Raw genomic sequence first — 13,863 nt, 5'->3', positions numbered from 1 at the left:
GGTTTCTGGGAAACTGCACCTCAAACTGCTGAAAACTGAACCTCATGCCATGTGTGTTAAGGCAGATTTAGATGGAAACAGCAGAAATGGTAGCCCCTTCTGAGGGCATTAGGTCTGCCAAGTTTCAAGGAGATAGGTGCAGGGGTTACTGCCAGAGTAAACAGCTTTCTTTTTAAAAACTGTGGAGGAAAAAAAACCCAAGAACAAATATAAATTGAAAGAAATGGATTGCATAGGGATAAGGAGAGGGATTCTAGTTAGTAAGCTATAGTCAATCCTTTCTAAGAACAGAAAGTAGCAGGAGACTGACTAGGTAGGAAGTCAAGCCAGTCCAGTACCTTTCAGATGCTGTTGCTCAGGCAGAAACAGCTCACAAAAGGCACCGAGAGCCCGCAGACAGAGGCTTATATACTGTTTTTCCATCCCAAGAGCACTGTGACTGGAAGGGGACTTGGGGAAAGATCACAATCACTAGCCAGCTAGAGATGTCAGTCTTTCCCTCCCCTGCTTCCTCTCCCTCCTCTCAGTTCCTGTTCCCCTGAAACAGTACCTTCCAAATCCCCAAATCTTTTTTGAATGGATCTGGAGGCTCCAAACAGATTCAGAGGGTTTTTTCCTTCTGCCGATTCAATTCAGATTTGGTGATTCAGCCTCTGAATTGCACCAAATCTTCTCTGAATTGAATCGCGGACTGAAGCTTCGCACATCCCTAATGAGTGTGTATCCATTGAGACTGAGGAGGGTCTAGAATTTGAACCTTCCACTTCCTACAGTGGAATGTTAGCCATCCCAAAAAGAATTACATGCCTGGCTCCCTTGGTGGATCTAGCCCTTAAAGAAACCCTTGAAAATTTGGCTCTAGGTATCTCAAACTGAAATCTCAAAAGATGGGGCATCCAGAAGTGGCACATGCTTTTAAAAACACAAAATGAAATGGCAATACTTCCACTGGCATCATCAAGGCCAGAGTTCAACTTGGTGTCAGTATCTTCATTAGGAATTTGGTGAGAATAATGCTACAGACAAGGTGCAAGTCTTCTCCCATTTCCTTAATTGTATGATTGCTCAGAGCTCCACTTCTACCTAGCTCTTTTCGTTTGTCCACTATCTATGACACTTAGGTCACAGTAGGTGCATCTACATGTGCACTTTACTGCAGAGTTGACCAATTCACTCCACAGTAAAATGTCACTGTCTACATATGTATTAGGGTGCAGTAAATTAATTAACTCTGTCATAATATAGTACTGTTAGGGATAGTACTATCTTACGGCAGAGTAATTATGCATGACAAAATGCACACGTACATGGTGATAGGGGCTGGTTAGAGTATAAGGGTGCCAAAGTGTGGGGGTACTACACTTTACCACTTTTGTATCCCAGCCAGCCCCAACACCACCTGATGCCACCACCTGGAGCCCAGGGCTGATCCCCTGAACCTGCTGCCAGGCTAGAGCTGCTCCACCCCATCTCAAACTGCTGCTGTCTCAGGCACACATCTAAACACTGCACTAAGGAACAGCTGACTCCAGCTCAAACTGCTCCAGAGTTTATTGCATCACGTTAATTTTATATGTAGATGCATCCAATAAGAACAATAACAGTGTTGATGATAATTATGCAATGTTTTAAAGATGGAAGTATGCATATGAATGCTAAGACTAAAATTAGAAAACTCTACTATTGAGAAAGTGAAAGCCAAGACAAAATAACTGTAAGCTGTTCTTATACATTCAGAAGATTAAAATAAAAATAACAGTTAAAAATTCATTTGAAGTCATGGGCATTAAAAAAAGTCATGATTTTCCATAATTATGAAGTCAACGGTAGTGAATATTTTGTGCTGACACACAATGTTTTGCCTCAAGATCTCAAAAGCACTTTGACAAAGGAGAGAGGAAAATGAATGATGTCTAAGCCAGGCCTGATGGAAGCAATGAGACAGTATTATGGAGGAAAAAAACAATTTATAAAATGAAATTAACAGGAAAGAGAAAACAAAACAAGTAACAAAACAATTCCTCTTCAGGCAGCATCAGCTGTGTGTGTGCATGTGTGCGCCTGTAAGTATACATGCATGGGTGTGTATGTAAGTACCTCTGTGAGCAAAGCAAAGAGACAGACGGAACCAACAAACAGCTGCAAGTGCTCCACACATCTGAAATTCAGAAACCTAAATATAGAAGTGTAGATGCTTGATGTTAGACATTTGGGCCATATTTTATCAGAGATTTAGACTATTTTATGCCCCAGCTAGAATGGAAAGGCAGACTGATAAGCACCAGTAACTGGTGTAATTGCTTGGAACAAATTAAAACCAGACAAAATGTTCAAACAAAGCAAATATGAATTGTTTGGTTTTATTTCCAAGTGCAGAGAAGTTCAGGAGCAAGATGCATATGCATAGTTGTATAAAGCTTTTTAGAAAGATCACCTACATATCCTACCAAAATTGAAAATAAATACAAAATCCTATCCTGAATACCAAAATTACTTGTGCTCAAAAACTTCAGTAATGTGGGCCACAGAAGTATTTGGATCACTAGATAAACAGATTTCCTGTGCACCCCTGCTGGGTGACACAAGGCTACTAAGGCTGTTTCTTCAAAACTGAAAACTAGCACCACCACAGTAGAGTGATTATAGTTCATTCTGTTTCAAAAGGTCAGTCACTTTCTATCATCTGATAGTGTGATTAAGCCCAGAAGAAGTGGGGATAACTGTTCAAAATTACTGCCCATGGGTGAAATGGAAAGGTAAAGTGATATCACTTATCCTTATTAAGGGAAAAAAATAAGTTTCCTTTCACATAAGGCACTATATAGCAAAAGGCTTGGAAAATACAGCAATATTACAGCTTAATAAATACTTACAATGCTATATTAAAACATGAAAATTATTACAGTACAATGGCAAAGAATTAAAAAAATGTGTAATAAATTTTAATATTTTTCCAACAGTATGTCTAACAATTATTCTACACTGAATAAACCTTGTGGGGACATCCACACATGCAAGCATGTGCCCTTGCAGCAACTGAAATAGAAGCAGTGCAAATTTGAGCCAGGGCTTTTTGTCTCAGCACACATGCTCGGACATCCATTTTGCTGAGGAGCAAATTTTGCCACTTGGGGCAAAATAACCTTGCCTGGCTCCTCCCAGATCTGCAGGGGGAGCTACAGCCCGGGGACAGCACCTGTGCTGTTCCCAGCAGTATAAAAAGCTGTCCTGTCTTGGCCCCATCAGTACAAAAAGATGCCCTGGCAAGTACCTCAGGACTACTTGCTCTCAGGACCCTCTGGGGCCCGGCCAATTGATAACTGCGGACACTACCCCTTGTGCCAGCTGGACTGCTGCAGCAGCCCTGAGAGTTCCCTGCACCTTCTACCCACTGCAGCAGTCTGGGATGAGGCATCTGCCCCTCTGGGCCAGCTGCCAGTGGGCTGTAGCTGCAAAGATGGCCTTTGTGTGGCTCTACTGCCTCGTGTGCCCCCTGCCTGGCCATCTGGGCAGCTATTGCCCAGAAGATTTTCCGGATGTGTTGGCCTGCTTTGAACTTTCAAGGCATGTCCTCCTGGCCCCATTTGGCCAGGACATCAGCCACAGCCAGCTGGGTCCAAGGTACCAGCTCTGAGCAGGCAGAGTCCTGCCACTGGCCTCCCTAGCAGAAATTGTGGTGTTCCCTATCGAAAAATTGAAAAATCCCTGATAAAAAAAAATCCCAAAGTCACTCTGTAAAATACCCCAAAATCCATGTTCCTCCACACTTAAAACAAAAGACCACTACAGAGAGAGAGTGATCAGTTAGGCAATGTTTTAATGATATATCTAGAGTGGTAAAGCAATTTGGAAGACTAACTTTGTCCCTATCATAATAATAAAGTGGGGCTGAACAGGAAAGGGCTCGGGGGGGGGGCCTCAGGTGCAGAAGGGATTGGGGGGGCCTCAGGAGGTTGTGTGGGTGGGGATGGGCGAGGAAGAGAGAGATCAGGGGAGTCTCAGGGGGCAGGCAGGGAATGGGGCCAGGCAGGGCAGGGATCGGGGGGGCTGTGGGAGAGGGTGGAGCCGGTGGGGGTCCCCCCCTCCTCCAGCCCCCCCAACCCCTTACTTACTGGTAGTAGAGCCTGGGTCCAGCTCCCTACAGCTGGCACGCTGCCTGCCCTGCACGGGCAGGCAGTGTGCTTCAGCACCAGTGTGAAGGATAATAATAAAGATGCTCCAGCAGCCACAGCATCTGTGGAGGACCCAGCCTCCAGTTTCCTCAGAGCATGATTTGGGACCATGCCCTGCCCCGTTTTTGTTTTTTTTGTTTTTCTGTGGGGTTTTTTGATCCCTGGATAGGGGTCTAATCTTGCCCCCCCCATGCTGCAAATCTGCAGAACAGGGAACATTTTCTTGTTCCTGCACGTGTCTCTTACACCGTCTCAAAGGGGTTTGAGTTGCTACCAGAGGCACATGTGGGCTCATCTGGATGCGCCCTGTGAGGGCTTGGCACCTCTTGGAGATACTGAGCTTTCTCAGCTCTTGTTGACATTAGTAAAAATTGATGACGCTTAGCAGGCTGTAGGACTACCCCTGGACACATTAATAAAATCACAGTCTGGATGTTGCATTCAGATAAACTAACATTAATAACAGCATTTATCAAATAGATTGACACCAAACTGAAAACAAATTATAGATGGAGGTTCTCAAAAGCACTCAGTACTGGCATCATTCTACTCCCAGTTTAGACCATGGCAAATCTTCCATTCATTTCAAATGGGCAGAGTTAAGCAGATATTGAGCAGTTTCAGAAAAAGTATTTTTTATTCTTATAATTGTTTAATGGCCTATGGGCACTCACACAAAATATCTGTGTACCTCACAAACATTAACAAAGCCCTTATGATACTTGTCTATTCAGAGTTAGATAACAGTTAGAAAGACCTTTAGGAAAAATGTGGAGGCTTTAAAGATATGTTTTTATTTAAAAAAAAAAATCATGAACTACACTACTACCACTAAATTTATTGTAAAATATTGCTGCCTTTTGTAAAATTTCTGTAAAGCAACTAGCAACCATTATCCCCATTTCATGGATAGGGAATGAGGGCTCAGAAATGCAGTGATTTGCCTTTGTTCATAGCTTTGAACCCCCATCTAACAAATACTGGATACAAGCCATGAACTATTTAGCCAAGTAGAGCTGGAGTACCGTAGCTAGATATGTTTAACTATTTCAACCAAGAAGTTAATATCCAAGATGAGTAAAATAACATATTGCCATCAGATATAGAAAACCACATATACTACTGAAAGCAGTGGTTTGATTTGGAGTGTAGTACTGCATAATAGAATCATGCGTAATATGTATGAAACATTTATTTTGCCCTACAAACCACAAAGCTCTAGCACGGTTACTTCCAAGATGACAGAGTTGGTTTTGATGAAGATATCTATGGGCATCTTTACACGTGCTCCAGGGTGGGGGGAGAGGCACTTTAATTAGAATGGCTCCAGGAGATGCTCTAATTAAAGCACCCACAGCCTCACGTGTATTGTAACTCATTTGACAAGTTTTAGTTAAAGTGTCCCCACCGCCACTTTAAAGTATGGGGATGCTGAATACCTGTTACATGGAGGCTGCCAATTAGCACACACCAGCAGACTCAATTAATTCAGTCTGCCCCAACACATGTCAATTAGCATGTGTTCAAGCAGACATCCAGCACATGTATAAGTGCCTTATGTTTTCAACATAAAGATTTGTTTTTATCCTTGAAACATCCACTACATATTTATGATTGAAACTTGTATCCATTTTATTTCAGCAGGAACTCTTAAAAGCCTATGACTGATTGTTATAGGTTCTCATATCAAGAGAACTGTGCTTCAGTAAATTCATACTGGCTAAAATGAGTATACACAGAATTAGAGGACTAGTAATAAGTTTCATTTTTACAAGCCACTTTCCTAGTCTTCTAACATGCCCTTAATTTTCTATCAAAAATTACAGTCTCATTTTTCTATCATCATAGAGAGGCATTATTAGGACACTGCACTCAGAAAGGAGTTTACTAAGTGTGAACATCCTGGTATAATCTTATTCTCACTACATAAGGGATTATTACATGGAAAAGGTTTTTAATGATGGTAAAACATAGATTTTCTAGATATAGCTAGACCAGAAGAGAAAAAACAGAACTGGAGAAAATTTTCATATCAATTAAAGGGCTTCCTTAGTGTCAAACTAATTCTGTGTGGGCACATCTACATATGAAATTTATTCAGTGCAATATAGTCCAGCTCAATTCACGCCAGAGTTTATTGCCCCCAGGTGCATTTACATGTGCACCCGGGACCACAGCATGTTGAATCTGGCTGGCGTGCTGGAGCTGCTCCACACTGGCTCAACATGCTGTGGAGAGCACGAGGATGCTATGGTGTAGGGCTAGCTGGTCGGCAGCCCCCGAACTGTAGCAGCCTCATGCACCAGCCAGCCCTACCACCATCTACACATGCATTTCACCACGCATAACTACTCTGCTGTAGGACACTACTTGTGTTGGGCAGTACTTTCCTACAACAGAGTTAATTAGTTTACTGGAGCCTAATAGCACCGCTCATGTAGACAGTGATGCTTTACTGCAGAGCTAATCGGGCAATTCTGCGGTGTCTCGTGTAGCTGTACCTGTGTGCGTAAAACTTCTGTAATGGATCTTTGCAATATGAAGTAGCTATTAGGGACTGAAATCTATTTTTTCACAATATATTCTGCATAAAAAATGAGTCTCAATTCTAATGGGACTTTGATATAATTCACATTCATTTTCTCAGCTAAATCAATTATTGTCATCATGTACCACAAGTGCACGATGACAATCAACCTCAATGAACACCTATATAAATGCAACCTGTGCATAACTCCTCTCTATAGTATCTACAGCATTTGACTCTGAATAATGGTGATAATATGAGGATAAAGTGCTGCCTAGAGAAAAACAATAATTCTTATTTTTTGCTTAACATCCCCTACTGTCTCTGCCCCTGCTGTCCCCCAATTCTGCATCACATTTGATAAATCAACAAGCATACCTTTGCTAAGAAAATCTAAACCTGAATTTGATTAGTTGTGTATTTTCGGAGTGAAAAATTCATCTACTGTAAATTTAGCAATTTACTGTAAATGTGCCTAATGAGGTAGGCAAATATGGGCAATCAACAACTTACACACACAATATATTTTCAGTGAGCTATATTTGCTGGCATTAAAATATTTGTGTAAGCAGAAATTATGCAATCTGAATTTAGGATAAAAGGGCATAAACTGTAGGCAAATAAAGCTTTAGTAATCTAAACAAATCCATTTAGAATTCAATTCTCCTTTATATGCTCTCACAAAACCTCCATTTGACTGTAATAGATCTTACACAGCTGGCAACAAAAAATCCCAGTTTTAAGAAACAATACTTTAAAATAAAAAAAAATCAAAAAATCAAAGAAATGTGTTTTAACAGCTTTCATCTGTCTGTATCTGTTCCATGGCCTGGAAGTGGCACAGAGTCTCTTAGGATATATACACATAGCTGAGGTGTCTGTGGACCTGGTGAAATACAGAGGTGAACAGGAACTGTATATATTTAATAGTTCTAAGAGAGAAAACTTAAGTATCTTATCCCCTGCCAATGAAAGTAATAAGAGCTTTGACACTGACTTCACTGATTTTTTCAGTGTGTCGCTAAGGAAACGCAAGAAAATATATTCTAGTATCCTCTAGTATCCATAAATGCTCTTTTTTTATGACCAATGCATGGAAGCAAACAAAAGATATTCCATAATGTTCTGAAGAATCAGAAAAGTACAAGGTTTAACAGCTTGCTGCAGAGGACGGAATGAAAGTCAATCATCTCTTTTACTTTATGGTCCATTGGGAGGTTTTCTGTACAGATAAAAATCAAAGATAATTTGCCCAAATTCATCTGTCTTCAAATCACAGTGCATTTAAAAAATGCACACAATAAGATTCAAGGAGTTCATCTCTGCCTAGTTGGAAATGAAACTGATGAAGCTGTAGCCCGGGTACACTCAGGGGCGTGCCCAGTCTGCCAGTGAAAGGGATGGTGGTCAGGCAGGGTGCTGAGAGAGGGGCCGGCCACCAGGGAGCCATTCCCTCTCTTCTCTACAGACCCAAGCTGAGACCAAGTGCTTAACTATATACAAATTTATTGCTACAATAAATACATATAAATAAGAACATTAAATATTTACAGTAAAATTAGTATGCAACACCACTTACAATAACCTGCAATCAACATAGTGTACTACTTTGAGGGACTGCAAAAACAGAAACCAGATGATTCACAGCATATGCAACAATTAACCTCCCTGCACAAAATAAGCATTAACACTTTAGAACAGGTAAGTAAAGGTATCAACACAATAAACACATATGAACATCAGCTTGGATAACCCAAGTGAGTTGAGGTAGCAAAACCATTGACGTACACAGGCAACAATACAGGTATGTTCTGATAATAGGCAATAAACTCATATAGACAATGAAGACAGATAAACCCATATAAACTTCCATAAGGAGTACCCATAACTCTATTTACCTCTACAATACGAAACAACAACAATCACAAAATAAGGCGATGCATTCAGCACCTCACAGGGTGTTCCCTGGAGCCCCTCCCCTTTAGAGCCCCGGGATGGGGACACTCCCCTTTCCCAGTGGAGGAGGTGGCAGACATGCCCAAACCCGCTCCCAAACCCGCCTCCCTTGTGGGACCCGTTTTCCCAGGAACTCACACTCCTGTTCTGAAGCAGCCAAGGCTCATCCCCTGGTGGCCAGTCCCATGAGGGCCTCTCTTCAGCAGCGCCTCTGGCTCCTCTCGATGGCCTGGAGCCCCACACTGGGCACCCAGGGCGCTCCCATGGGAGCCAAGCCCTTACTGGCTCTAGTTCCCTGGCCTCACACCGGGGGTCCTTCCCTTTCCTGGGACCTGCTCTGAGCACTGGAACTCTTTTAATTTAATGCAGAGCCTAGAGCCAGGGCTAACATGAGCAGCCTTGAGCTGCTCCGAGGGCCAGCTCTCCATGGGCTGACCTGCGCACCGTGTGGGGCCCAACCAGCCTCAAGCTGCACCCAGGGCTGACTCTCCGGGTGCCAGTTTGTACACCAAGTGGGGGCCGAGAAGCCTTGAGCTGCTCCCAAGGCCAGCTCTCCATGCCCAGATACATGCACCACTGAGGCTCAGGCGGGGTCCCGAGGACGGCTGTCTCCGGAGCTCTTCTCACCTCATCGTCCCTTGCTGTATCTCTCTCTCCCCCCAGAGTGCTGAACATGCTCTCCTCTTATACACATCAGGGGCTCCACCCCCAAAGTTCTCCAGATCTGGCGCAGCGCAGTCTCAAACCAGGTCCAGACTGCGCCTTCCCCCCTCCCTTCAGGGAAAGGGCATGGTCTTGCTTTCCCTGGCTTGCTTCTGATTGGCAGATGGGCTCCACCAATCAGAATTGCAGAATCTTGAGCCCACGGCTCATCCAGAGCTCAAGAGGTAAGTCTGCTACAAAGGCACCACTGACAGTTATACAAAGTTGCTAAGATACAGCTCAGCAAGAAGAGATTCAGGACATGTAGGGACATCCAAGACCCTTATGAATTAAGAATGACTGTTACAGTCAGGGTACATGCCAGGCACCAGGCAGAAGACAACTTTGGGTTGGGGTCTAAGCAACCTGAACTCCTACTTAACCTAGTGAAAACAGAGGGCATTTGGCATCCATCAAAATTCTCAAGGCTTTGTAGGGCTGATCCTTTAGTAAACAAAAAGGGTACATATTCTCCATTTGTTTTCCAAATACTTCCTATGCATCCAACAAATTAAGATTAAGATCATTCTAATTGTCATTAGCACTCTTCAGAAGCCTCCACAATGCAACATCACTCAATAATCCAACAACATCTTCTAAAAGTTACATATCTGAGCCTAAATTGTGAATAATAATAATAAAAAAGATCTATACTTCTACAGGATAAGACAGCTCAAAGAACATTTGACTGAACATTTGCCTAAATACTGATTTAGTGCTATATTTAGGAGTTTTCTAAATGTATATAAAAATAACATGAAGCTAACCCAGCAGCCTCTTTACATGCAGGAATCACATGAAAGTGTCATTCAGTTGAAAAAAACCGTCAGAATAAGGAGTCTGAGTTCTCTGTTTAGCCCTGTAACAGACACAATGCTTAACAATCCTGCGCCACAGTTTTCACCTCTAGAAAATGTTTAGATATGTTTAAAGGAAGAGTGTTTATTGCTATTACTACTATAATAAAATCTATAATCAATTTAAATAAAGAATTCTTAAATTAATGTAATGTAGAGACCAGATTCTCAGCTGGCTTTACATCATCACAGAACTTCACTGATTTTAACAGAACTGCTTTACACTGGTTTTGCTGACTGACTCCCAGGAGCCAAAGGTTCTCCCTCAGAATTGTAAAAATACAGTTTTTAAATCCATATTTATCATTAACAGAAGGCAGATTTTTATTTTCTGCCAAGTTATTATCTGTGACAGTCTCTATCCACTATAAAAATCTCCCAGTAATTTCAATTAAAATTGTGTGTAGGTAAGGAAATGCAGGAAGGATCAGGCCTTTTGATTGGTAAATCAATTGACATAGTAATAGTTTGTCTAAGGTCATTCAAAACTTGTTTAATATCTGTTGTGATGTAAAAATATCTCTTCTGGATGACTCACACAGAATAAAGAAGTGCATCTGTGGGTGGAAGAATAGAGCTGAAGTGCTTTGATTACGTTTTTTCTTGCAGTAATTCTAGATCCCAGACAAAGTAGACTAGAACCATCCCACATGTTGTTTTCTGATCCTTTCTGTGATCCAAATATTCTAGGATTGCAGTCAGAATAGTCAAATATTGCTTTACTCATTGCTTAGAACCTTAAAACTCAGAAACAATGGTGTCTTGACTTTCTACATCTATGGGCCATTTTATGTCATTTGTTAGTATATATTAACTAAGATCCTGCCCCATTTAACCCCATGCATTTCAGCTGGAGGTGGTCTGCAGATTCAGGAAAGTCAACAGTTCCACAATGCAGATGGAAGCCAAGGTGGAAAACCCGGTCACAACAGTAGTTTCCTGTCTTTCCCTCTTCAAAAAGCTAGGTCACTGAAAGTCAGAGGTGGCAAAGCACTTCCCAATGAGGCCCCAAGAGCCTCATTCACTGGAATTTTTGTCCCCTTCTTCCCTAGATTCTTCTGTTTTTTCTCACGGCCGCTCTGTGCAAGGTACTCCTGTCACAGGAGAATTCTACTCTGTAGAGCAGTTAGAAGGATAGAAAATGGCAGTGAGATAGGAAAAGGGCTGCTGGGGGTAAACAGAAATTTGCATCCTAAATTATACTTGTGTACAGGGTTTCCAAGGTGGTGTGGCAGTGGACAGTTTTAGCCCTCCTTCAGATACAATTAATTAAGACTGAGTTAAGGGAGCAGCAATTACAATGGCATTCTCCAAAATGGCTAAGCTATATGCCTGGCTAAGCAGAAGAAAAAAAATCTAATTTCAAGAGAAGAAACACTTAGTATCTGAGCCTTCCAACTATGTAAGAGTTGCTTCTGTAAAATGAATTCACGGGGATCCTTGGGATCTCACCTAAAAGCTTCCTGTCTTCCACCATCCCATTCTCATGTACTTCAAAGACTTCCTCAACCTGCTCACCCTGCTTTCAAGCTAGAGACCGCCTGTCTTCCCCCCACCTTCCCCAGTTCCATCTAAACCAGGGTGCACATGTTAAATTAGTTTCTTCTTTTTTTTCTGTCTAGGAGAAAAGCTACTTAAATTGTCAACTTTAGTGGACAGAAAGGCACAGCTGATTCCACGGCAGGTAGAATCTATTATACTGCTTGATTTTAAGTACCAGATTCCTGTTATTTCGTGTGCCTGCCATTTTCTCCAGTCAATTTACTGATTCTCACAAAAATTTAGAGTTCTACCCTTTGATGTCTGTAACAAGGGGCCAGCTCAGGGCTGATTTCCACGTGGCCCGCCCACCTGTTCTTCGGCAAACTGCCCACCTTCTTACACACCACGCCTTGATCTTAACTGATTAATTGATAGATGTAATTAAGCGGGAGGCTGCCCATTTTCTGCTCCGCTGCTAGGGGGCACTATCTGTAGCTCCATTCCTCCCCTACACTGCAGCCTAAGCCTCACAGATGAAATCATGATGTTCTCATATGCACCAGTCCCCCCATGATGGGGCCCCAAATCCTGCTGTAGGACCCCAACTGAGTTTCTCCCTTCAGGCAGACTCTTCCGCTGTCATACCAGGCCATATATCTCCCTGCCACCGGTCCCCCTTCGGGTGTGGTCCCCTCCCTGGGACCTTCAGCTCACACTAGCCCCGGCCCACCTCCAGGCCAGTCGGGACCCCAGGCCCCTGGTTCTTGGGTGTCCCTCTGGGTGGGCCTCCTTGCCCTTCTGACCCTCCTGGTCCTGGCCCCCACCTGGGACAGTCAGGGGAAGCTCTGGCAGGCCTTAATGTATGACCCATACTCTTATCCCAGGGTCCCCCTGTCTGGGTCCTCCTCCACACATGGGCAGCTGGGGTTACCTCACACCATGGCTGGTGCCTCTGGGTCTCACAGGGGACTCTCACTTCCCCCGCTTGGGCAGCAGGTCGTGGTGCTACTACCAGTATTATATTCAACCCAAACTCTGCCTCCTCGCATTGGAGGACTTACTGTGGTCAGGACTCAACTCCCTCTCTCTGGCTGAGCCCCTTCACACTGCTCATGACACCCCCTTTACACGGGGTCTCAGGGCTTCCCTCCACAGGTGGGCACAGGTGGCTGTACCCATGCCTGGCCCCAACTCTCCTCTTTGGGGTCTCAAACCCCCACAGGGCTCAGGCAGCCTTGGCCACACCTGGCCTCCAACTCTCTTCCTCGGAGCTTGTACCTCCACAACTACCTCCGGTGTATGCAACCCACCAGAAGGTGAGGGCGAGGGGTTAAGCCACCCTGACTCGCCTTTCACCGGGGTGATCTCTGGCCTGGCATTTCCTGGGGGCTCCCGCACCACTGACAGCCCCACCAGGCCACACATCCTGGCAGGGTGTAGTTTCTGGTCGTACCAGGGGGACCAGGAGCCTCCTACTATCCCCTACAGTGCCTCCCATACCTCCAAATGAAACTCAGCAGCCCTCAGGCCAGGCAATGTTGTTGCCTGCCTCCAGCAGCCAAACTGCCTTGTTTATATAGGCAGCCCTGAGCCTGAAATGGCTGCCCTCATTAGGCACCTGGAGGCTGCCAGCTCCAGGGCCTTAAAGTGGCAGGCACCCATAGTGCCCTGCCACAATGCTTAAAAGAGTCTCTAAAATCTGGAAAGGACTTGACACTGTGCTCAAAGGTAATTGTATTAAACCCCAACAGAGAAATAATATTCAAGTCAGTTAATCAAAAAATCATTGAGTAATATGGCCCTTGAACTCAGAAACACTCAGAGAGGGTGGATCTTTGAGACCAGAGTTTTCTTTCTGAGGTATAGGTGAGATTACATCTTACAATTCCACCACATAAAGAGCAGTTAAAATGCAAATGTCTGTTAACAAGTGCTATGTGCCTTCTAGGCAACTAAAAGTTATGTTATGCCACTTCAGAAGAGTATTATCCTCAAGCCATACTACACAGCTCAAGTTAGGTTAACATTAAGCAGCTCTACTAGCATAACATGACCAATTTTGCAGTCCTCCAGTATCTCAGGAGGTAGCGTGCCCAAAAGGGCTTGCTACCCTCCCAGACTCTCATGCCTCCCCCAGTGACAGCCCAGATACTGGAGCAGCTGCTGG

The 13,863-nt window shown here is 43.6% G+C and overlaps 1 protein-coding gene across 2 annotated transcripts in view; it reads right to left on the bottom strand.

The window, feature by feature from the left end:
• Positions 1–13,863, bottom strand: part of PARP8 (poly(ADP-ribose) polymerase family member 8) — a 208,881-nt gene that overhangs the window by 124,910 nt on the left and 70,108 nt on the right. The gene's annotated exons all lie outside the window — the stretch shown is intronic.

Source organism: Crocodylus siamensis, chromosome 3 (genome assembly GCF_052110815.1).
Source record: "Crocodylus siamensis isolate JL-2025a chromosome 3, ASM5211081v1, whole genome shotgun sequence".
Lineage (NCBI taxonomy): Eukaryota > Metazoa > Chordata > Crocodylia > Crocodylidae > Crocodylus > Crocodylus siamensis.
Note: the sequence above shows the minus strand (reverse complement) of the source record. Positions and strands in the feature narration are given on the sequence as shown.